The sequence below is a fragment of the Neofelis nebulosa genome, chromosome 1 (assembly GCF_028018385.1).
Source record: "Neofelis nebulosa isolate mNeoNeb1 chromosome 1, mNeoNeb1.pri, whole genome shotgun sequence".
Classification (NCBI taxonomy): Eukaryota; Metazoa; Chordata; class Mammalia; order Carnivora; family Felidae; genus Neofelis; species Neofelis nebulosa.
In genome coordinates, this window is record NC_080782.1 from 128,429,045 (window position 1) to 128,455,324 (window position 26,280).

At 52.3% G+C, this 26,280-nt stretch overlaps 1 long non-coding RNA gene across 1 annotated transcript; it reads right to left on the reverse strand.

Moving 5' to 3' along the window:
• Positions 1 to 5,058: 5,058 nt before the first annotated feature.
• On the reverse strand, positions 5,059 to 25,969 carry LOC131513844 (uncharacterized). Its single transcript, XR_009262855.1, has 4 exons — positions 25,909 to 25,969; positions 23,853 to 24,058; positions 5,732 to 5,932; positions 5,059 to 5,387 (listed from the first exon to the last, which is right to left on the reverse strand). It is a non-coding gene; the product is annotated as an uncharacterized LOC131513844 (long non-coding RNA).
• Positions 25,970 to 26,280: the final 311 nt, after the last annotated feature.

The following is a 26,280-nucleotide window of genomic DNA, read 5'->3' on the forward strand; positions in this document are numbered from 1 at the left end:
CTCTACATCTCCCTGAGGGAGATGCTTCTGCCAAGGTGCTGTTTCTCAGAAGATTCTATCTCAACACACAGAGACTCACTGGGCTGGGCTGGGCAGGGCCGTGACCTGCCTGCCCCACCCCTGGCCCGATGACAGCCATCTTTTGTACTGTCTGCCCCTGAGGTAACACTCCATAGTGCTACCACTAACCTATGAGTTGGGTCAATCTGATTCCTTGCCTTGGAACTCAGAAGCGAGCAAGTTCTAAGATATCTACAGGTGCAGCAGCAGAGTCTGCTGAAAAATATAAACATTTCCTAAAACTGAGAAGTCTGAAGTTGAGGAAGTTGCCCCAGGTTGAGAAGACAGAAGCTGGGGTGAGGGGGCAGAGGGGAGGGTGAGAGCCCAGGTACAGAGAGGCCAACAGAGGGGAGTAGTTGAACCACAATCTCCTACCCCTGGGGCCCAGAGTCATGTGATCCAGAACTTGCCTCCAATTGCCTGAGCTGAGTTGGGAGCTTACTTCCAGGCCACAAATACAATGAAACTCATGGAGATTCCATCAAAGTTGTCTCCACAGATGTCCTTGAACCCCTAGCAGCCACCAGCAGGGAATGAAGTGGGTGGAGCATAGTTTAGGTCTCTGGAATGGGGCCCAGCACTGTGACCCCCCGGGGTGCTGTGGCAATGCAGATGTGTAGAGCCTCCCAAGGCTACTGACTGGGTATGTCTGGGGTGAGGCTGTATAGCAACAGTGTTACAAAGCCTTCAGGTGTCAGGATGCTGGGCCAGGTTTAGAAACCACTAGGTTGGGTCACATACCCCTTCCCTCAAGAAAACTGAAACCCCAGAATTCAGATGGCAGGAGACAGGGTTTGAGGAGCAGTGTTGCTTTTTGGGAAGTTCCACATCAGTCTAGCAAAACCTGTTCTCTCTCGGGCTTACGAATGCAACCCCACCTCCTCCAAGAAGCCCATCCTTCTTGTAGGAACTCTTCCCTGAGCCCCACCTTTCCCACACCCTGACACCCAAGGTTCCCTGTGGTTTTCAGCCTACACCACACAGGAAATGCTTGTCCCGGCACAGCCCACGGCCTACTGGATAGGGCTGTATCCTCCAAGATGCAGAGCCATCTCTGGACTTCCCCTGAGCTCCCACTAGAGGCTCAGGCTCAGATGTGGCTATGTGGGTGGGGCTTGTAGCAGGAAAGAAATCAACTCCTCTTGACCTTTTGGATCTGTGGTGACCCCTGGGCCAGGCATTCTGATGGAGGGAGGCAGGCCCAGCCCATCTTCACAGGCAGCAACAAGACATAGGGGAGAATGGAGCTGGGGCCCATGACTCAGCCCAGGGCCCAGGATCATTTTGGCAAAACCTTTATACCTCCTCTTAGTAATAGTACTCAGACGGGTAGGTGTGGGAGAGGCAGGAGTTTCGGGGAGAGGAGAAGAAAGGAAAACTTCTGAAACGCCTTGCAACTCAGGCAAGAGGCTGGCTCCCTCAAAGCCGGGCCCGGGTGCCAGCTACTACTCTGGTCTGCCACGGTTCTGAGCAATCGGGTGCAGCTGGAAGTGTGCAGGCGTGGAGAAGGCCCCACCACGCAAAATGTGCATTTGATCAAGGTTGAAAACATGGTGTAACATGAGTTCTCCTGATCTATTGGATTTCTGGAAAGAGCCCTGAACTCCTCACTCAAGTTCAACCTCAGGTCTCGGGAAAAACGAGTTTGTTAATTCAAGCAATTCCCCGGTGGTTAGTAGTTTATACCACATGCTTTGAAACAATGTGGCCTGAGTCAGGGGAGAAGTTGAATGGCTTCCTAGGGGAGGGCCAAAGCCTATCTGTTAACCTTGACAGGTTGGGCAGCCTCCTGCTCTGGATGGCCCAGCTTTCCGCCAGCACCCTCAAGAGGTGCGGGGGAGGGCTCCAGCTCCAGAGCTCACACATCCACATGCAGCAGCCCCCTCTCATCAGAGAACAGCCAGCCTCCCTGATCCCCAACCTTGCAGGCCAGAGAGCTGCCATCTGCCTTCACTTGCCTCCTCAAGAGGCCCGCGCCTCCCGCGGGCACTGGGGTCCATGAGGACCATGGCCATGACCATCCCGCCAAGCCAACCAAGCCATCTTACTCGTGCTGGCCAATGTGGATGAGAGCCACGCTCAGCCCCACTTGTGGGTCGGTCTCAGGCAAGAGGAGGCTATGGGGAGGATCCTTTTAAGAGAAGGTTACTGTGAGACCTCCAAGCCACTTGATAAATTCCATTCCTTCATGCAGTGAATATCAGGCATCCATTACCTGCCAATCTCAAGGTTCTAAAACCCAGGACACACCTCCCAAGTGTGGACATGTGAGAATGTGTAAAAGCAACGATCAGCATATATTAACAGCACCTGTCTATGTAGGACCCTCACAGGTATCAACAGTTTGAAATTCTTAATAACTCTTGAGGTAGGCACAGATGAGGCACAGGATCTTGCCCCCCACCCACCAGCCCCCACTCCCGACCAGCTGGTAGCCGGTATTATGGGCATTCAGACTCAGGCAGTCCAGCTCTAGAGCTTGGTCCTTAACCATGGCCTGGATCATCATCCTCGTCATTGTTACAAGGCAAGCATGCACACTCCCACTGATCTGCCCCTTTCAGGCAAAACCAAGCACCCAGGAAGTGGTATCCTTAGGGCGAACCCAGGTTCTGTCCGAGTTCCGGCCCCAAGCTGCTGGCTCCCATCATCTGCCTCAGTGAATCTCGGACAAGATACGCCACCTCTCAGCCTCTTTTTCCCCCACTTTGACATGGAAATAATAATCGCCCACAGGGTTCTTGAGATTATTACGTGTGATAATAAAGTGCTTAGCACTTTGCGGCATCTGTAAATACAGGTCTGATAAAAAATGAGCTACTCTTTAAGAATTATGATTATTTTTTTAACATCTATTTATTTATTTTGGGGGGAGGGAGGGGCAGAGAGAGGGAGACAGAGGATCCAAAGCAGGCTCCGTGCTGTCAGCACAGAGCCCAACGTAGGCTCAAACTCATGAAACTGTGAGATCATGACCTGAGCCAGTCAGACGCTTAACCAACTGAGCCACTCAGGCACCCCAAGAATTATTATTAACAACATTATGATATTAATATTTTATATCTATGAAATGCCAGGGCATATAAGCCCTGAGCAGGTCCAAGTTGGGGGAAAATACTGATATCTATCACAGTGTCATATGACATTATTATTATTTCTATCTGGGTTCCCATTTCACTTTTTTTTTTTTTAATTTTTTAGTGTTTATTTATTTTTGAGAGAGAGAAAGACTATGAGTGGGGGAGGGGCAGACAGGGAGGGAGACATAGAATCCAAAGCAGGCTCCAGGCTCTGAGCTGTCAGCACAGAGCCCAACATGGGGCTCGAACCCACAAACCGCGAGATCATTACCTGAACCGAACTCGGACATTTAACCGACTGAGCCACCCAGGCGCCCCTCCCATTTCACTTCCCACCTAAAGGAAGTATCTTTACTTTCCACCTTGATCAACTGTCCAGCGCTCCCCTTTCCTTCCCTCCTCCTCCCGCTCATGACCCCACCGCAACGCCAAGCTCACACACCAGGGCCATGAGGTGTAGGTAACTGATGCTGCCACTACAAACAAGGAACAACAAATACCGAAATACTTGCCACTTTTCAGGGGTTTGAGCATCACCACTCCCTGAGGAACTTGATATTTTTTGGCAGTGTGTTCACTTATAGCTCCTTCCAATGAGTCCAGAAAGATGGAAACGTGCAAGAGATATAAGGCACCGCTGCTCAGGGGGAAAGGCACTGATAGGCCACGCCACTGAAGACCACCAGGAAAGATGGTCCGTTTCCAGATTCCTAACCTGACCAACGGCAACTGAAGACCTCAACAGAGGCCTGGACTCCTGCTGTATCTGATTTCCCACCTCCACGTGCAGACAAAGGGTGGACACTTCTTTTTTTTTTTTTTTTAAGTTTATTTATTTTTAAGGGAGAGAGAGACAGAGCATGAGCGGGGAAGGGGCAGAGAGAGAGGGAGGGAGACACAGAATCAGAAGCAGGCTCCAGACTCTGAGCTGTCAGCACAGAGCCTGAGGTGGGGCTTGAACTCAGAAGCTGTGAGATGATGACCTTAGCTGACATTGGATGCTCAATTGACTGAGCCACCCAGGCGCCCCTAGGGTGAGCACTTTAGATCCAGTCCCATCTCAGTGGATATTCTCACCACCCCAGCAAGGAATGGGTTATTCCCTCCTGATAGCCAAGGAGCAGGCTGGGGGCCAGAGACAGTCAGGGATGTGTCCAGGGTGTCTCAGGGCTTGGGGTAGAGCTGGGGCAGAGCCAAGTCCTCTGTCCCCTGGACTCTTGGCCGGGGGAGGGACGTTGTAGCCCACACCACACCACACATCTCAGGAAGGCTAAGCCATTCCTTGTGCTGGCTGCTGGGCCAAGAGGTCATAGCTATGCCTCACAACACCCTAGCCAAGTATTCCATAAAATCATCCAAAGCCAACAGGAGCTCCGGGAACCATCAGTCTGTAGCTGCGGCTCCCTCCCTGGCTGTGGGAACCTTCAGCTCCCTTGGGCCTGGGCTAAGTGCATGCTCCACACATGAAGGGAAAATGTACCAAAAGCTAATCCTTCTCCCCAGACAAGGCCCGTCCCTGGGGCAGCCCGCGTGGCGCTCATGGCCAATTGAGATCTTAGCAGCCAACGGCAGTGCTCAGCGAGGGACTAAACAGACACAGACAGGCTGAGCTCCCCAAGGCATCCACCCGCCACTGCCCCACAGTGCCCCAGACACCAAAGACCCACAGCTGCACCCGTGTACAAATGCCTTAATCCCAGCTCAGCTGCATGAACACACGCACCTTTCACGTCCATGGAAGCAGGCGCAAGAGGCAAGCCACGGGCGAGAAGCAGCTGGGTGTGAGGGCAAGCTGAGGGAGATGGGCCCTCCACCCCTCCCCATTTGCACAGGGCAGCGGGAGGTACATGACAGGAGCTGGGGGCCAGCCCAGGCCTCTCTGCCTCTAACAGAAGCCCGTTCAGCACCTGACCCGACAGCACAGAGCACAGGGATGAGAAATGGGCCCAGTTTCCGCCCCACCAAATCCTTCAGGATGACCACTGAAGCTGCAAAAAATCAATTTTCTGCAGCTTCTTCGGAAGCCAGGATTTATTTTCTGAGTGCACGGAGCCATTGGCTCAGATGTTTTCCATCAACTCCCTCCAGGCCTCCAGGCCACCAAGCATAGCCGGCTGCCTCCCTTCTTCTTTCTCCCTTGACACTCCAACCCACAACCAGAGCTATACCTGTGACAACAGAAGGCCTCACTCAGGAAAACCAAGCCGGGTGCCAGGGGTCCATCCTCAACAACACAAGTTCACCTTTCTGGAAAAACAAACCAAAGCAGAAAGCCCTTACACATACCCATGTGGGGAGGGGTGGAGAGGGCCACAGAGCGCTGGACCTGAGGTTCGCAGGGCAGGAATGAGAACCACTAAGTGAGGATGACAGTGCTGCTGCTTCTCAGTGTCAGCTCCCCCCTATTTCCTGAGGGGCTTCTGCTCAGGGCCTTGGGCCAGAGGTGTGTCCCCCCTCACCCATCTGAGCTGTAGGCTCTAACCCAAGAAGCTTCCAACTATGGCGACCACAGCAACCAGCATGGACTCACAGAGGCACGAGCCATGTCTGTCACACACACACACCCACATTCACCAAGGGACAGTGCCAACCTGGACAGGGTCCTGGGGGCACCAGGATCACGGATGATACTCTCCAGGAGACCCAGTGGGCCAGACAACCATCCTGAGGGACCGGGACCAGTTCTTTTCTTGAGGCTTCGAGCCTTATTCTCTTTCTACAGTCACTCTGGATAGATGCCAGCAGGAAAGGTTCTCAAGGTGTGGTCCCTGGACCAGCCACAATGTCAGCACCTGGGAAATAGGATGAAAAGTATTGGCAGGTCCCACCCCAGACTTCCTCAATCAGAAATCTGGCATGGAGCCAGGCAGCCTCTGTCTTAACAAGCCCTCTAGGTTATTCTGGTGCAGCTAAGCCTAGAGAACAACTCCTCTGGATGGCCATGCTGTCAGGGGCTGGATTTGGAGACAGGGTGCCATCAGCTACTCTGCTCTCCTTTGGCCCAATGTGCTGTGCCACCTCTCAGCTAGCAAGCCTCAGGGAACCTTGTGACCCCACCAACTACTCCCCTGCCCGGTTCTGGAGTCCTCCTGGGCTCCCATACTCTCAAAAGGCTGAGAAGCTACCCCATTGCTTGCCGCCATGCCCCAAACCCCAAGTACCCATTCTCACTGTTGATCAGTATCACATTTTTTATTCATATCCTAATTAAAATAATATTATACAACATCCAGTGACCACATCCCCATCTCAGGGGTCTTTGTACTTACTGCCCCCAAACCTAGAACTCTCTTCTCCCAATCAGCAGGCTTCACTCAGGTCTCTGAGCAATGTCACCTCTCCAGAGAGATCTATCCTCCTCATCCTATCTAAGAGCCCCTCCTCATTGACTCTACCCCCCTCCCCAGCTAACTTTTTCCTCATCCTCACCTAATGTTAAACCATAAATTTATTCACTGTTTGTGGATGGTTTTACCTTTTGGTTTTGTGGAGTTTTTATTGTTTTGGGTTTTTTTGAGGGGCGGGGGGGAGGGGTCTATTACCCTCTCTAGATTATAAACTCCCGGAGGACAGCAATTTTACCGTTATGTTGACTGCTGTGCCATAGGGCCTAGAATGTTCTGGGAACACAGTCACACAGCAGAACCTTTAAGATAGACTGGTCACTGAAGGCATACATGTATAGAAACAAACATTAGAGCCCTCCATGCCTATTTATCACTCCTGAATACCTAAAAAGCCCAAGAATATTTGGAAATTAAATACAAACAAAACTACCAACAAAATTGGATGACGTGCTGTGCCAAAGTCAAATTGCCCAGAATGGATTTAATAGGAGAAAGATGTAACCTCAGGCCAGCTCTTTTTCTGACTTTTGATGTAATTAATACCAACACAGAGACTGAATGTCTGCAGACAGATGGAGGCAAACCAAGTGGCACTGATAACTTCAAGGCCTTGTTTGCAAGGACAACCAGCTGCATACAAAACTACAACTCTGCCATAAGCCTACAGCACCCATGTCAATGAGGAATCACGTGATAATTCTGCAGAGCTGGCCCATTCCCTTAAAGCCACGTGAGCCTTATGGCAATACTAATACCTGCCCTAAATAAACTCTTAATCCCCTCATCTTCATTCTTTTTTTTTAATATTTATTTTTGAGAGAGAGCGCATGCGCGCGCGCGCACACACACACACACACACACACACACACACACACACACGCGGAGGAGGGGCAGAGAAAGAGAGAAGCACACAGGATCCGAAGCAGGCTCCAGGCTCTGCACTGACAGCAGAGAGCCTGACGCAGGGCTTGAACTCACAAACCCTGAGATCATGGAGCCAAAGTCGGACGCTTAACTGACTCAGCCACCCAGGCACCCCTGAACTATTAAAGTTCTAATCTCAGCAGTGTTCACGTGGAACTTCAAATCAGTTCAGTGGATTCACACGTTTTGAAACAGTTCCGTAATTTTGGCATCAGCAAGGGCTTTCCCGGGATGAAGACATAACGGGTGCCAAAGGTTTATTTAAAAATTTACAAGAGAACAACTTACACTTGAGAACATTATACCCACTCTCTCCAGTTTGGGTTCCGTCTCCCCTGCCAATATGGACAAGAGCACCGTGACTCTGTTTTATGGGGGAACTCTAAGTCCCAGGCTGCGCAGCTGGGTGGTTGCCTGCAGGGGGAGGCTTTCTGCAATGGGGCCAGACCCTGGCACCCTGCCCCAATGCCCCTCCTGAACTGACACCCATCAGTGGAGGGAGTGCCAAGACTAGCCACTGCTGAGGTCACACACCAGGGTCATCTGGCCAGTGGGTCAGCCTGTCCAATCTGCCTGCACACAGGCCCCCAGCGTAACCATGGGACTCAGTGGTTTCTCCTAAGGCTGAGCCTCCCTGGGGCATCAGACTGAAGCCAAAACAAGCCTCCTTTTCATTCAGGCCTTCCATCACCCTCAGTCTCTCCAGATGCTCAAGACAGTCTTTAGTACAGATGCTGTGCAGGGGGGAAAATCTCTCCTCAGCCTGTCCCTCATGCTGAAAGAGGCAATTCTCACAGAATCTCTCCAAGATTCCAGCTTACAAGACTACATCTCAGGCTGCTGTCTGTGTGACCCAAGGGCCAGCCCCTTACCCTCCTAAAGGTCTCTCTCTCTCTCTCTCTCTCTCTCCCTCTCTCTCTCTCTCTCTCTCTCTCACACACACACACACACACACACACACACACACACACACACACACACACGGCCTCCACTCTGGCAAACATAGCCTCCTGCCCTGAAGGTCCCCAAGAGAAGGAGGGATTGCCCTGTTTGCCGAGAAAGCATTGCTCTGTGTCAGTCACCTCTGCTCACGGCTCAGGTGCAAGGATAGAGCCAGGGACTGACGGAGACAAAGGCCTGGCAGTCCCACCAAGCTGGATGCAGCACTCAGGGCAACCCAGGGCGTGGTGTCCGTGGGTAAGAACAGGCCTGGGAACCATTCATCAACCTGAGGCAGCACTGCTTCCCTCCAGGGAGACACCACCTCTTCCAGGGGCCCCCAAGATGTAGCTCCATAGCCACCTCCCCCTCGTCTGACTTCAGGGAGCCTCTGTCCTCTTCCATGCTGCCAGAACCCCCAGTATGCCCACAAGAAGGCCCTGATCTTCAGCTCCAATAGCCCCAGAAAGGAAGTTGGGGTCCCTGGAGGAAGAGGGGCTTGTCCACGTCCCCTACCAACCTAGCCCCATTATTGATGAGAGAGAACTCAGGGCCTTCCCAGAAACACATTCCAGTTAATAGCTACATTCTTTTCGCATATCTTTACTAAAAAGTCTCTGAGGAAACTGCTTGACAATTACAGCCATTACAAGAAGGGGGATTCAGAAGTGACAAGCGTAAGCAACCTGGTCAGGCCACCCACCCCGTGGGGCATCTTCCCCACCAGCTGAACACTGGTGGGGGAGCCTACTCAGGGCCCAGCCTCATGGGTGAGGACAGAGGATCGTCAGCTGTGACCCTCCAGTGACCTCAGTAGGTTCGAGGGCAGGCTGGTTCCTGCCTCGTCCTACCCAAAGCCACAGTGAGAGGCGAAGGCGCAGTGAGGGAGGGGTAGGGCTTTGACATCATCCACCTTGACCCACAGGCACCTCAAAGAGGTTGTGAAGGAAGGGGCCTTGGAAAGGAGCACGTGGGCCAAGAGAACATTTGAGAGGCAGGATGTTGAACTGGACCTTTGTGGGGGATCGTCAACCAGCACATGGATTGGCCACCCCTCTCTGTTAGCAGCTTCCCCCAGGCACCCTTCTGGGCTACTACCTACCATCAGTGCTCACAACAATGTTAGAAAGCATGGATCACTCCCAATTAGCAGATGTGCTGAGGCTCAGAGGTGGGTCTCAATTTGCTTAATAATTCAATGGCTTGTAAGTCGCTTGCCCAAGGTGCCAGTCAGCAGGTGGCAGCGAGCTCTCAAGTCATTCCGTCTACCTGAGCCCAGCCCCCCTCACACAGTGGCCAAAGCAGCTCCTCCTCAGACCTCGACCAGCTGAGCGAGAAGAACTGAGCTGGCTCCAGCGCCGTGGCTGCTGCCTGAAGCAGCCCTCTCCCATGCCTGGGTCAGACACAGTGTGGCCTCACCCTTGCCTGGCCTGCCCCACCCTAGTGGAGGTTCATACACGCTTTGCATCTGTTCCCTCCCCACCTTCCTGAAGCACATCTCTGGCATTATCACCTACCTGCTCAGAAACCTTCCATGGCTCCCTATTTTCAGAGACTAGACCCCGGGCAGGCCAGTCATTAAAGGCCTTCTGTGATTAGACAGCAGCCTCCCTGGACATCTTTTGGGGACCCTCTCCTACACAGACACTACCTCCCACTCAGATGAGACTAGCCACTGAACTCCTTGCATGGTCTGTCTCTAGGTCCCCACAACTTCAAGTGTGTGCAAACCCAGGTCCGCTGCCCAGAGCAGCCGAGTGTGCCAAAGTTTTGGGGGAGCTCTTCAGCCTGGGGAGGGCTGTGCGTGGTCAAGCAGCCTCAGAGCTGAGAGCGGGCATGGGAGGGGACTCAGTATGTGCATGGCAGGTCACCGACCTAGGCCAAGGGCACTCCCCAAAGGACTCCAGAGACTGCCTGCGCCCTGGCGGGGTGTCCCCACCAGGTTGGCCTCCTTTGGCAGCTGCCCCAGAGGCCCAGCACTGCTGAGTCATCCCTCTCCCAGGACCATGATGCCCTCTCGGTCCTGCGCAAAGCACCACGGCTGCCACAGCTCTTGCGCAACTTGGCACCGGCCCGCTGTGTACCTGGGGATTTCTCCAGGGCCACACCCGGGGCAGGCAGCCACACATGCGTACCCCGTACTTGGAAAATAGTGGCCTGGTGCCCCAGGCTCTGAAGAGACCTCTGCTGACCTCCAAGCGTTCTGGGGAATAAGCACCCTGCCCCGGCAGAGGCCTCTTCTGGCAGCAGGCAGCAGACTAGCCTCCCAGCACGCTCACATCTGGCCCATCCCATGGTACTTCCTGAAGCCGCTGAGGACGCAGAAGCATGCCCGCCAGGCGCCAGGCGGACATACCATAGCCTGAGCTCTGGCTCTACCACTGGCTCAGAGTGACTCTGGCAAAGTTCTTGCTCCTCTCAGACCCCCGTATCTTCACATGAAATGCAAGCAGGGACTAGACTGCGATTTCCCGGCTTTGTTCCCTGGAAGCCCTGGGGGACACGCTGTGGCCTGAAAGTCTACCACGGCTGAGCCTCCTGTCCCTGCTGCGTAACCCTGGGCAGGTGTTTCCCCTTCAGAAGACAGAATTCCAGCCTCACCCTTTCTTCCCCCTGAGATATGGGCTCCTGAGGAGCTACAGAATGGGAGACCTGGGCCAGAGGTCCGAGGTCCCTCCGACCTGAGCAGGTCAGGGCAGGGTCAGCAAGGGGGGTCGGGCAAGAATGAAAGCCAGCCAGTCAGTATGTAGCTCTGACTCCATGAATGAGGGAACCACATGGTAACAGGCCTCTGGAGCCAGGCACCAGGCCTCCAGCAGACAGTGGCCTTAGAATCAGGTTTGGAAGTCCCTGAAAGCTCAGGGGTCGGGGGCCCAGACAGGCAGAGGCTGAGTTGGAAGGTTGCTGGGCATCAGATTTGGCCATCTGACCCAAGAGCAAGATGAGGGGAAGATACACACCCCACCCACCGGGAGGCTGCTCCTGCCCCCTTGTCCCTTCCCAGAGATCAGTCAGGAGCCAATCAAGGCAGCAAAGCCCACAGCCAAGGCCCAGTAAGCCATCACAGTGACCTGGTTACAGAGCTGCAAGACGAGCAGGGGACAGTGAGGTGATGCAAAGACCAGCAGTAGCAAGAGAAAGCCAGCACCAACCCCAGGGCTGGAGGAAAACTAGGAGGAAGCGCTTCCAGAGCCCAGAAGCCAGGGCTGTTGGGGAGGAGGCCTCGTCAGGCTGAGGAAGCCAGACTGTGAGGAGACGTGAAACAGTGACATCAGAGCCACAGAGGAGACACTGCTGCTGGATTCCCAAGCCCGAGAGGGGTTGGGGGGAAGAAGTGCCCTTTCCTCTCCCCTCCTCCTGCCCCTCCATTCTCCTGTCGGTGCATCCAATGGGCCAGACCTAACCAGAACCCATTGCCAAGGAGACCTGGGAATTGTAGTTTGCAGGGCCAGCCCCTGTGTACAGAGCCAGGCAGGGAACAGATCTGACAAGTAAGGCGCGGATGATTGCCACAAACACACCCTCAGACACTGCCCGAAGGGCCCCTTCACTTCCAGATGCTGCCCACACTTCAAAGTTCAGCTAGAACCACTTTCCCTCAGGAAGCCTTGACTGCTGGTTCTGGGCCAGCGCTGCTCTGCCTGTCTGGCCACACTCCCCTGGCCTCGGTCTCCTTGACCACACGGGTCAGGGCAGAAGGCCTTTGTGGATCCCTCCCCAGGCCCAACGAGGTCCCAGCAGCTCAGTGGGCCTCTGTCACAGCTGAGCACAAACTCTGATGTGCCCTTCGGCCCTGAACTCCCCAACTGGGTTTAGTTCCAAGACCATATTTTTTTCCCAAATGAAAATTCCCAGGTCATGTCTTGGGGGAATGTTGTTGCTGCTGCTGTTAAATCACTGGACTGGACCGTGTAGAAGAAGGCCCAGCACTCCCGTGTGAAACTGCTCACAGCACAGCCTGACCTCGGAGGGGAAAAGGGAGATGGGGCGCTGAGGTCTCACTGCCTCCAAAAGCCTCCCACGGAGACACACATGTTTGGAGCGAGAGACCCACGAGGTTTCCGACAGAAGCAAAGACATCAGCTACACCAAATGGATCTGGCCCTTCCTTTCCAGGGACCCCACCCACTGCCTGCCCTAGGTCCCGGCCCCTCCAGCTCCAGGGGTCGGCACTGGCCTCCCCCAGGTGGCCATCTTCTCCAGCCTCTTTTCCCACCACTAGACAACCCTCAGAGTTGCATTTTGATAAAAAGCTCTGACAGAGTCATCTCCTCTCTTACTGTCTCCCAGATAAACCCCAAACACCAGCACCACGGACATGAGGCCACCGCAGGTGCTGAGGGCAGCTCCTGATGGCTGAGGAGAACTCAGTGCTCACTGCCATCACACTGGTAACTCGAAGCTGGCCAAGGTGGAAACATTCATACCACGGGCATCAGCAAACACCTCACATCAGGGCCTTCTGCTTGCTCCTTTTCTTTCCTTTCCCCCCACCCCTCCAGAGACCTGGTTGGTAAACAGTCCCAGCACACCACTGAGGACTTTGACATTCTGGACATACATAGCCACCACCACCAGCAGGACCAGCCTCACACTGTGCCACCTCCGCCCTCCCACCCTTCCCCTCCGGCTGGTTGCCCAGGTGGAGGACCTCCACAGGTCCTCCCAGGCCTTCTTGCCATAGCTCACGCTTTCCCCCAGCTGCTAGGGGAGTGAGCAGGGACATGCTTTTATCCTGAGTTCCGATCCAGTTGTAGGACCTGGCCAAGTCATCTCCCCTTTCTGTTCCATCACCAATAAAAGGCAGAACGTAGCACTGGGCCATCATGAGCATGAAATAACAGCATGGATGTTGAAAGCTTAGCATGGCGCATGCTCTATGGATGTGCTCAGAAACAACAGTGCCCCATTCCCTGCTGCCAGAAATTCACCAGTGCCTTAAGGTTCAATCTAAATCCTACCTCCTTGGTGAAGCCAGACCTGTGAACCCAGCAGAAATCTCCTGTTGACTTTTAGCCGCCCGCTCCTGGTGACCATAGCTCTCTGACACAAGACAAGAGACCAGAGACCCCTGTGAGGGCAGAGCAGGCAGCCGGGGTGGCCAGGGGTGGGCACAGAGGGTGGATGATGATTTACACACAGTTCCAATGGGAAGCAGGATTACATGAGCACTCCAGCCAAGTCCTCTCCGTGTCCACACCTCCAGATCAGGGAAATATATGCTCCCTACCTTTCTTTATGTGTGTATGTATATACATCTATATATACATATACATATATATATGGTTTATTTATGTGTTTTTGACAGAGAAAGAGTGAGGGGGGGCACAAGCAGGGGAAGGGCGAAGAGAGAGAGGGAGACACAGAATCTGAAGCAGGCTCCGGTGTCTGAGCTATCAGCACAGAGCCCAACACGGGGCTCGAACTCACAAACCGTGAGATCATGACCCGAGCCAAAGTCGGACACTTAACCGACTAAGCCACCCAGGAGCCCCTGCTCCCTCCTTTTCTAAGAGCCCCTCTTCAAGATAAAAAAGCTCCCTCCTTCTTGCCTCACAGGCACCTGACCAACAGTAACAGGAAGTAAAAGCAACTTGTGGGCACATGGCCTCATGTGAACTCACCGTGAATCAGCCGCAAAGAACTCACCTCCAACTTCCAACCCATTTGCAAAGCCGAGAAAAACCTCTAGAAGATGTACGCCCACCAGCCCAGCCCAGGTGCTGCCAGCTGGCCAGCTCACAGGAGCTCTGCCCTCTGCGGCAAAGGCAATGTCACACTCACCACTTGGCCCCTGCTGGGTCTAGCCAAGGTACTGACCAAGTTGAGAGGCACTAATGTGAGCCTTCTCAGGAGGTCAAGACCCATGGCTGGACAATGCCCACTTGGCTTTCTACTCGGGGTAGGTCAAGGCAGCACCTCCACTTTCCTGTGAAGGGCTCAGCAGACCCCCAGAGGCTGATTATTAGATGCTATTCTAATAATTAAAATTAGAATAGTTCTAATTAGAATAATTGGAAGTGATTATTCATCACTTACTAGTTGTGGCCTTGACTAAGTTACTAACCCCCCTGAGTCTCAGTGTCCTGCTCTAGAGAGTGGGGACAATAATACTACCTCTGCCTAAGTAGTTATAAGCAAACAAGTGCTTGTAAGCAATGTCAGGCACACAGGAAGCACTTAATACGTGTTAGCTATTATCATTTATCACTCCCGTTTTGCAAAGGAAGAAAGTGAGCTTTAAAAGGGAACCTAGGTAGACCCCATTTGGAATTTTTGTTCTGAGGCCCTACAGGATCAAATTTCTAAAGGAAATCCTGTAACTGAGCATAAATCTGAAACCTCCAGAAGAGACGAGAGCACCATATTCTCCTTCGCCCCAAGCAAGGACAGCAGAACGGGGGGTCACCAACAGTGACTGTTCAGAGCCCAGTGCTGTGTACACTTGTTGCTGTAAAGGTTCAGCAGAGCCCTGCCCAAGTCCATGTGTAAAGTGTAAATTACAGAATCTCAGATTTACAAGGGACTTTAAGGACCATCCAGGTCTGCTCTATAGCTGGGCACAGATACCCTCATAACCTAAGCCAGGATAGCGCTTGAACACCTCCAGTGATGGGGAACTCAGTACCTGTAGAGGCCACATAGTCCACTGCAGATGCACCTGAGGGAAGGGGAAGGGGAAATAAACAAAGGGGCCAGTGGAGCCTGGGTGATGAAGGCCGATTCGGCCAACTTCTCAGATGATCCTGAGGTAGGTCCAGCCTCCCACCTCCCAGCCACTGCCCCCTGCCTGAGAAGTCCCGTCCTCCAGGGAACTGAGAGCACCTCTGGGAAGCCGGGCTGGGGTGGGAAGACAGAGAAACAAGCCAAGCCACAAACCAACTGGTTCCATACCGCTAGGCAATAGTAAAGAAAATAGGATGGCCCCAGGCTGGGCCCAGCAGCAGCAGCACCAGCAACAGCGGCCAGGGAAATCAAAATGCCCCGGATAATGAGCCGAATTCTTGCTGAGACACCAACTAATGAAAGGAGCACAGGAAGCCCCATATCAAGGGCCCAAACTGTTTATACAAGTGTTAAATATACATCTCAAAAGAAAACAGGGAAGCCCGAGGAAAACCCTCTGCCGCCCTTGGAAAATGATTTCTGAAAAGCACGTTAATTTGTTTTCCGAAAGGTGTTTGAAGTCTCTCAGTGCACCCCTTGGGCAACTTTAATTCCTCCTCATAATCCCTATTAAACCTGATGCTCACTAGCAGAGCTCGCTTAGGGGATTATGATTTTTATCCTTAATTATACAGATACATATTTGGGTCCATGTGTGTTCCCAGGTTTCTATGTAAATTAAAAAGGCACTGTCAGCCACACTCCTTCAAAATGCCCCAAATAGCCTGGGCTTCATTACAGCACTAAGAAGGTTTAAAATCAAGTTTAAAGGGTCAGAAGAGGATAATTTTTTTAAATTAATTTTCAAAGCCTTGTAACCTTACAGAGACTCAGAGATGAATGGGTTCATGGGGAAGGGTGAAAAGCCAAGCGTGAACAGCTGAGCCTTGGGGGAGCAGGCGTGGGGGTGGGGGGCACCTTGGCCTGAGCATGGCAGAGGGGACAGGACCCCCCAGGCAACCAGCTCCACAGCTCCAGTGGGGGTTCAGCAGGGGACATGGGAATGCAGAGGGATAATTACCACCACCACCATCGTCACCAGCAGCAAGCTCTTCTTCTTGAACACCTACTATGTGCCAGCTGTTGGATTAAACTCTTTGCACATTTCGGCTCATTAAATTCAATGGCCCCCTAAGGAGGACACCATGACTATCTCCAGTTTTCAGATGAAGAAACTGAGGCATGGGAAGGTCAAGTGACTTCCCTAAGGTCCCATTGAAGAAATAGTAGGGAAAAAAATAACATATTAATCATTATGATGATGCTATTGGTTGAGTGCTGATAATGTACCAGGCACCGTTTATGTGTGTCAGCTCAATTAACCAGCATCAAACACCAGGGAGGTAAGTCCTATTAACCTGACCTTACAGATGAGGAAACTGAGGTCAGAGAGGCTTCTAAAAAGCTGCCAAAGGTTGTAAAACTAGCAAGGACCTCTAATTTGAACCCAGGGGAGTGAGACTCTGGAACCCAAACCCTCAATCTCTTCTCTCTCCACAAACTAAAGGCCTGCTCCCTAGCTGCAGAGGACTTCACAACAATGGCAACCCAAGACATGACAAGGCAGCATCTCTCCCAGGGGTGATGAAAGTACATCTCTCCCAGGTCTCTGGAGGCCTAGTGACCAGAGGTGTATCTGGGTCCTGGATCTTGAGGGCCCCAGCAGCCCAATCGGGGGAAAAAGCACTGTGGACTAAGGTAATCCTGGAGGCTCCCTGGAGGAAGGAGATAAGAGGCTGGAGGAGAATGGGCTGAGACATGGAAGGCCATAAAAGGGGGTAAAGCAGGATGCCCCAGGGGGAAAGGACAAGTATTCTCGGAGGCATTTTGCTGGAGACATCAGGAGGCAGATGGGGAATCAAAAGGTTGAGGAGAGAGGTCTGGTCTGGGCACAGACATCTGGGGGTCAGAGAACCATAGGGATTCTTCCACCGACTCCACACTCTCTGCCTTCCCTACAGTGACTGGGCCTGAAGAAAGTACACTTGCTCTTATTCACCACCCACTCCTGCTTTTGCACACCAAGTCCCACCTCCCAAACCCTGGCAGGGATGTGGTTCCTATCAGTGTCCCCTCTCCCCTAAGGACCACCCGCTTCTCCCATCCGCATCACCATACAGCATACAAATTTGCTGGAATGTCTCCTGTGTCTCGAAAATGCTGCCTTGACTCATACATCCCCTTCAAGCTGCCACCCCATTTTTCCGATTCATATTTTGGCAAAACGACTCAAGAGCTGTGTGGCCTATCCATGGGGACATGCCTGGCACATCGTCATCCATGGCACCCTGTCTTCTCTGCCCTGCCCTGACAGGATTCATCACTGCATCCCCACCTGACATCGGCCATTCCCCCAAGTCCTTCTTTCCTCCTGACTTCCAGAATGCCACACACCCCTGGCTGTACCTTCCCAGGCACCCCTGCTGGCCGGTTCCCCCCATACCCCCTTTTCTCCTCTCCTCTGCCGACCACCTCCTCCCGGTCTCTGACTGTAAATGCCACCACCAAGCCAGCGACAGTGGGTATCGATTCCCAGCCCGACCCTCCTTGTGGCTCCACGCTCACAACAGCCACCTTGACAGTGGCACTTATATGAGGGATAGGGCTCTCGAACTTACCAAGTCCCAAGCCACACCCCCAACTGCCTCTCACCTGAGCCTGCTCTTCCTCCTCTCCCCATCTCAGGAATGGCTGTGGGGCTGAGGGAAGGAGCGAAATTGGGAGTAATCCTCGGCTTGGACAACGCCTCGATGGAGTGCCAACCCATCGGAAAATCCTAGTACCTCTACCTCCCAAACATACCCTGATGCCCCACTTCTCTGCCCACACAGCGCCCTGCTAGCCTACAGCACCATCCTTTTGCGCCTGCACTCCTGTACTAGCCTAACCGATCTCCTGTCTTCACTTTAGCTCCCTGAAATCCACGGTCCGTTCTGTGGTCAGAGGGATCTTTTTTTAAAAAAAATTTTTTTCAACGTTTTTTATTTATTTTTGGGACAGAGAGAGACAGAGCATGAACGGGGGAGGGGCAGAGAGAGAGGGAGACACAGAATCGGAAGCAGGCTCCAGGCTCCGAGCCGTCAGCCCAGAGCCCGACACGGGGCTCGAACTCACGGACCGCGAGATCGTGACCTGGCTGAAGTCGGACGCTTAACCGACTGCGCCACCCAGGCGCCCCCAGAGGGATCTTTTTAGAACACAAATCCAATCACACCACCACTATCACCACCGGAGCTTCCCATTTTACTTGGAATCGTATCCAAACTCCCAGACATTACCCAGTATAGCCCCATAAGGTCTACACTCTCCCTCGCCTGTACCCTCATTTACCACTCTCTTCTTGATTCCTAAGTCCAACTGCATTGTCCATGCTACATCTTCAACACACCAGGATTATTCCAACCCTTTGCACTTGTGGGTTCATCTGCCTGTAATGCTTTTCCCTGATTTTCTCACAGCTGACCCCTTGTTACACAGATCTCCACTCAACTGTCTCCTCCTCGGGGACACTGTCCCTAACCACCCAGTTTAAAAGAGTTCACCAGGGGCGCCTGGGTGGCTCAGTCGGTTGAGCGTCCAACTTCAGCTCAGGTCACGATCTCACGGTCCGTGAGTTCGAGCCCCGCGTCAGGCTCTGGGCTGACGGCTCAGAGCCGGGAGCCTGCTTCCGATTCTGTGTCTCCCTCTCTCTCTGCCCCTCCCCCGTTCATGCTCTGTCTCTGTCTCAAAAATAAATAAATGTTAAAAAAAAAAAAAAAAGTTCACCATCACATCACCCAATTTTAATGTTCTACAGTGTATTTGTCACAACTGACAACTTTCGTATTTATTTATATATGTGTGTGCTGTGTCCCTCACCAGAATATGAGCCCTGGGAGCCAGGGACTTCATCTGTCATGCTTACTGCAGTATCTCCAGCATTTAGCACAGTGCCTGGTGCAGACCTGATGCTCAGTCACCATGATGTGAAGGATCGCCTCTTCCCATCTCCTCATCTCTCCGCCCACCACCCACCCAACCTCCCCCAAGACCCTGGCCTTTCCCATGAGGCCCATCGTCCATATGATGGCGATCAATGTCCTTATTATGTCAGAGTTAATGGGTGACAGAGAAGGGGAGAAACAACCACAGCCCGGGCCAACGCTCTACCTCTCCCCTGCCCGAGCTGCCCTGGGCCACACCTGCCCTGGGCCTGGGGACTACCCGCCAAGCCGGCAGCCTTATGCTCAGAAGCACCAGCTCTGGAGTCACACAGGTAGGGCCCATATGTTACAGCCAAGGGCCTTTCACCTCTCCCAAGACAGTAAGATCAATTGCACATGGGGGGCAGAGGTGAACACCACAGAGGCTTTTTAGGGAGCTGAAAGTACTCTATACAATATGATAACGGAGGATATGTGTTATCATAGGTTTGTCCAAACCCAGAGAATGGACAACACCAAGAGCGAACCCTAATGCCAACTGTGGACTTTGGGTGATCATCATGGGTCAGTGAACATTCATCAGTTGTCACAAAGGTCCCACCCTGATCAGGGAGGTGGATAATAGGGGAGACTATGCCTCTGGGGGGTGTGGGTGGTATGGGGGAGCTCTCTGGATCTTCCACTCAAATCTGATGTGAACATAAAACTGCTCAGAAAACTAAAGTCTGTTACAACAAAACCAAACAATGAAAGAGCACCACGCCTGGCCCCCAGGGCTGCCTTCTGATTCACATCTGGCAAAATGTGCCTATGCCTCCTTATGCCTTCAGTCTACCAAGTAGCCAGACCCAACCTTGACCCTGTGAACTCACTACGCTATGGTGAGAACACTAAGCTACGCGTAATGCCTGCCCAGCACGAGCTGTAATTACAGCCACACTGACAAACCTCTGGTCCACTCAGCCCCTCACTCCAGAGTGAGGGGCTGAGCCCCACAGCCTAGTTACTTGACAGGGTACACCTGGGCCACAGCAGAACGTCCAGCTCAGAACAGTCCCCAAGGCCAGCACTGGCCCTTGGATTTGCATCAAGATATCTTGGCCTGGATGCCCTTTCCAGCAACTGCTGCGATCAATGTCAGCCCAACCCACCCCCACGGTGCTTCCAGGCTGCAAAATCGCTGGCTCACGCCACCCTGCCACCTTGTGAGTGGCCCAGTGGAGAAAGAAGAATGGGAACTACAGACCTCTCTTTACAGACGGGGCCACTAAGACCCAAAGACAGGCAGGACTCGCCCAAAGCCACACAGAGAGTTAGGTACAAGAAACCAGGAAATCCAAAGGCCTGGCTCCTACTTCCACATTCTTGGAACCCCAACATCCTGAATGGGTTAAAAACAACAACAACAACAACAACAACAACAACAACAACAGTAAGGACAGTAAGGATGAACTTATCATCATCTCACTACTCCTTATAAATCTCTACTAGTACCAACACAACTGAAAACACCTCACGCTTGTCTGGGCCTTCATGAAATGCCATCTTTATCATTATTTTCAACTCTAATTTATTATCTGGGCTCCCCCGTGAGCCTATCAGGTTGGTATCGACTTCACATTGTACAGAGTTTGAGCTGAGGCCCAGCAAGGCACGTGGCCCACTCACGGTCACGTGGAGCAGGGGCCAGGTCTCTTGACTCCCAGCCCAGGGCGCCATGCTCTCTGCCCACCAGCCCCCAGACCTAAATGAAATTCCCACCTCACGTTTCTTACCAATTACCTGTCGTCAGAGGGGCGGCTCTGTCCCCTCCAGAATTCCTTCTTGCTGATTTCAGCCCACTGTCCTTGAGGTAACAGAGTCCATGCCTTTTGACCATGGGGGCTCTGAGAGTTCCCAGGAATGTAGCAAATATACCTGCCATCACACCAACCTTCGATCGTGCCCAGATCACAGGCAATGATGCCTCCTAAGGGGTGAGAGGGGACACTGACCACAAAATCAAGTCCTGAGAAGGAGCCAGATGGCACAAGCAAGGGGCCAACGGACAAAAGGTACAGACCCAGCCCAACATTCTGGACAGGCCGGGACTCACCTGAGCATTATCTGTCTATCTGTCATCTGCCTACAGCAGCCAACATCTCAACCTGCTTGTTTCCACAGACGGCAGCGGGCCCAGAGCCTTCACTAAGCCCAAGCTTCACCCCAGGCCTTTAAGCCCAAGCACCACAGGCTTATAATCCCCATTTCCAGGCTTTTCTGTGGTCACAGGTCAAAGGCAAACACTTGGGAAACCTTCTCCTGTCTTTGGGAAGCAAGACAAGCCCAAGCCATGAGTGAAATGTGTAGACGATGGTCCAGGAAGCTGACCCTGGGCCGGCTGAGCCTGGCCCAACAGCACTGGGCAGAGGCACTGGGGGAACTCAAGAGACAAGGGGCTCGTTCTCAGGGGAGGACTTGAGCTGACCCTGGAGCAAGGGGACAAAGCAGGGAGATAAGAGTCTACAGATGTTCGGAAGGTGCAAACACCCAGGAAAGGCAGAATGACCTTGCCAAGCAGCCAAGTATTTTAAGACTTCAGGTAAAACTGCGACCATAATTCACTTACTGTCTATACATGAAAGTCTTGCCAAGGATGGAGGAGTTGTCTACACACTGGATCTACCCTGGCAGCAAAGAGTAGACATGGGGGTGTCTGTCTGCCCACAAGGAGACTCACATGGGCAGTCTCCCTATCGGCCTAGGTGCTGGGCTCCTAGGAAGTGGGAGAAGAACTATCCAGAACACCTCCCAACAGGAGGGGGTTCTCACCACAACAGAACCTACCAGCAGAGAAGCCAGCACAACAAGGCTCCCAGAATCCTGAGCTGCTCACACAGATGGAAGAAGTGAAGCCCAGAGAGGGTCAGGGATCTGCCCCAGTCACACAGCACACGACCAGTGTAGGACCCTCCTCCATCAGCAAGGCCTTTACACTTCTCAGTTTTCCCTGGGGCCCCTCCCAGGTTGCTCAGCTTATTAGGGAACAGCTAACAAGTGGCCCTTGAGTGTCTGTGACCTGAGCCCTTTGCTTCACCAAGAGAGATTTCCTGGGAAAGGTTCCTCACTCCCCTAAACAAGGTCTCTCCAGGGCTGGCAGCACCGAGCAGGGCGCACGCCCAGAGAAAGGATAGGAAAATGGGTATAAAATTACATAATAATGTCTGATTCACACAAAAAGGAAAGGAAAGTTCTCTCAACCGTGGAGATCCACTGGGAAAAGTCAAGGCAAGATGACCAAAGGTTTGATGGGTCTTTTAAAACTTTGTTTGGTCGAAATGTTTGCTCTTATTTTAAAAACTTCTTTGTCGCAGATAAAATTGTTCTCTAATTTGGTCATACATTTGGATTTCATTATTTTCAGAATGTATTCCAGACATCTAAAATTAAACAGATGTCATCAACCCCGTTTAGGCCTAAAAGACTTGTAACCAAACAGTGACTTCAACTCCGATGCAATACCGATTTGGAACACTGTGTTTTAGTCATTAAAAGTTTTAAAACTCTGCTCCATTTTTCTCATTTCCTATAATGAGATCTCTTCCCCCTCCTTGAAATACGCCAATTCTTCAAGGGTCAGTGGAAAGTCAAACCGGAGAGCAAAGCAAATTTAAATATGAAAAATGAAAGAGCGAAGTATGAAATCCTTTATCCACTGAAACCCTCACCGAGAAAGGCACCTCGGCTTCATTGCAGACGGGGGGAGATGGGAAGGGAGAGATACAGAAACAGTGCAAGCGCAGGAAGGGGATTTGGCTTCTAAAGCCTGAATTGTTTTATCGTTCCTTTTCTGACAGGGATTAGATTAGCGAGAATCCTCCAAGCCTGCTCAAGGCGTCCTGGGGACAGTTAAGAAAAGACCATTCTTTCTCTCCTCCGATCCTCATCTCTGAGTTCGCCCCCAAATGAATTTGTTAAATAACCAGGTCAGAGCCAAGCGCCTGTTTGAGATGCCCAGATTCGCAAGCAGGGGCACGTGGCCCCTGGGACATGCCTGCGGAGTGGGGGAGGGGAATCTAGATCTGGGGTATGGAAGTCACATACTGGGGTCTGACCGTCTTCATTACATCAATTTCTTAAGGAAAGTGGAAAGAATAAAATAGAGAAAGGGACGAGAAGGGACAGACTCCAGAGAGGACCTGTGCCTCTCCCGTGGGACCTCCCACCCTTGGTCTGAACGGGGAGGCAGACCCCCCAGCAACCACTCTACAGAGCTAGGAAGCCCAAACCAAATGCCGCACTGCCTACTTGGCTCCTCACTCCAGATCTCAGCTCAGGCCCCACCTGGCAGACCCTTCCTTCCTGAGCCACCCAACAATGAAGAAAGCGAGGTGAGGAGCGTCCAGAAACACTCAAACTTCTGGATGCACACAGAGAGGCAGCACATTCTCCCCATCCTCCTCCCTGCCCCCCAAATAACTCTGTGTGGAGCACTTCTGAGCAGAAAGACTTCTCCAAAGATGGGAAATCAGCTTGCTTCTAAAGGCTGACACATCCTAGGACACACAGCCCCAAATCCTTGTTCCAGAGAAAGCTCTCAGGCCCCAGGCCCCAGGAAGGGCCATGGCCATGGCCACGGATCTGTTTTGGCAAGAACTGGCAGCATCCTTGTCGGGGTCTACTGTGCTCACCCCAGGAGGGGAAGCAGGTAGACAAAAGGACACAAACACGATGACCTTTATCAGAGGACAAAGTCAAGGGCCCCGGGGTGGGGGTGGGGGTGGGGGGGAAGGGCAGGAAAGAAAGCTGATGCCTTTGGAACACACGAATGGCCCACTCTGGCCTGGGGTTAGACCTGCTCAGTATGTTCCTAACATGAGAATCCACCCAAACAATCTTTTAAAAGCCAGCTGTCAGTTCATAGATGCCCTTACCTCCCAAGTCTTAGGCAAGTCAGCTTCCTCGGACCTTGCTTCTCTTGTCCGTACCTCCCAGATGATTTGTGAGCATTTACTCTCCATGACTGGCAAACAGCTTCAGCCCTGAACCAAACCTGGGTAGCTTAGTCCTGGCAGGTTATCCGATTGTTCTTCTGAGAAGGACTGCATTCTTGGGAGTTCATTAGGGACGTCTGCCTTTGCTGGGGAAGGAAAGAGAGAGAGAGAATTTAGTTCTCCTCCGTGCCAACCCAGAATCAACCCATCTTGTTTCACAGATGGGCAAACTAAGGCCCAGGGAAGTAAGGGGAACCTATGCACGAAGGTTACATATTACAACAGAAGATATAGGTGCAGCTCGGTGGCTCGGTCGGTTGAGCATCCAACTCCTGGTTTTGGCTCAGGTCATGATCTCGCAGCGTGTGGGTTTGAGCCCTGTGTCAGGCTCTGCGCTGACAGCTATGGAGCCTGCTTGGGATTCTCTGTCTTCCTCTTTCTCTCTGCCCCTCCCCCACTACCTCCCAGTCTCTCTCAAAAAAAAAAAAAAAAACAAAAAAACAAAAAAACCCAAGAAGATCAAGCATTTGAAAATCATACTAGAAGATTAGAATTTGCTAACTGGTATATTTCAACCCTCAGGCTTTCCTGGATTTGAACACTACCTTTGAGTGAGCCCCACACACCTGTAAGAGATGTATCGGGCAGGAGACTGAGTTCAGAAGATGAAGTCACGATTCAGCTTACACAGAGAGCCAGTGACAAAACTGGGATGAAAACTCAGGCCAACATTCCCAGGAGACCACCTGGACCATCGAGGTGGTATTTTCCCCCATCCATGTTGACCCCCTAGGGCTGCACAGGGGCTGAGAGAGAGAGGGTCTGTTGGCAGTGGGAGAGGATGCACAGAATTAGCTCTTCAACCCAATGGAAAGTTTGGAAACAGTGACAATTTATTTATGGGAAATACCAAATGCCCTTTGCCACACTTCTGAGACTGAGAGGCAGAACCAGGTGAGTAAGAAGACCTCATCATCACCAGGGCCCCTTGACCTCACTCCCTCAAGGATTTTCTGGCCAGCTGATGCCACTCATTTCTCTAAAAGATGGCCGACAAAGTTCTTTCAGTACATACACTAACCTGAAGTCAGAGGAGGGACAAATTAGCTGGTCATCATTTGCTTTACCAAAGGATTGGTTTTTTTCTTTACCACAGGGTTCCTATAAAAAAACAAGAGCCCTTCCACAAGCAATTGCGTATAATCCCATTTGCAAAGACCATCCATGGACGGCACACCAGCCACGCAAAAGCACAAAGCTACTGTAGGTCAGGGTTTGACAACTGCTCTACATAAGGCATCGGGTGAATGGCTCATGTCTGGTCTCAACACTGAACCCCCTGCCCCAAAGGTGACCCAGGTGGTGAGAAAGGAGCACGACCAGAGAAAGGATGCCAGGGGAATTAGGCATGGGCTCTAAGACAATCCCCAAAGGGGAGGCTGGGAAAGTCCTCGTCCTTGTCAAAACTGAGACATAAATACTCATTCCACAGGCGTGCCTACTGCATGCCCAACTTCACGCTAGACACCGGGTCAAACGCCCAACAAAACCAACAGGACTCCTCTGTCCTAGAGCTTACAGTGTGCGGGGCTGTTGAGACAGCTGTCAATCAAACGGACACGCTCATGAATGCCTCTTTGCAAACTCAGCTAGGGACGCCACAGGAAAGGAATTCTGGCCTAGGAGAGCTTTGGCTGGTAGTGGCAGTGGCGGGGTTTTTGGTAATCTATTTTTGAGAGAGGTAGGGGAGGGGCAGAGAGAGAGGGAGAGAATTCCAAGCAGGCTCCACGCTATCCACGCAGAGCCTGACACGGGACTCGAACCCATGAACTGCGAGATCACGACCTGAGCTGAAATCAAGTTTCGGAGGATTAACCAGGGGGGAGTCCAGAGGCTCCTAGGAGAGATTTTTGTAACAACACAGGAGCTAGTCTGAGGGTCAGGGGAGATTTTGCCAGAAGTAACCACTGAGTTGACATCTAAGGGGACAATTTACCTGGTAGACTCGGGTAGAGCAGAAAGGAGTCCAGGAAAAGGTGAGAGTGTGTGTCAGGGCCCTGGAGTAGGAGAAAAAGTAGTATGTTTGAGCAAATGGGAGAAGGTGGCCAAAGCGCCTGGGAAACAGAGGGCAAGGGGCATCATGACCACAGATAAGGGATCGTAGGTCACACAAAAGAGTTGGTCTTTATACAAAGGACAATGAGCTGCCATTGGAAGGCTAAAGCAGGCAAGTACAAGAGTCAGTCTGTGTTTGGCAGAGCTGGCTCTGGGCCCTGCATGGAGAATGGTCCAATGGTGGGGGGGGAAGGGGGGGGGCAAGGAGGGGTGGATGGCTAGGATGTTGCTGCAGCTGGGGAGGGGACAAAGG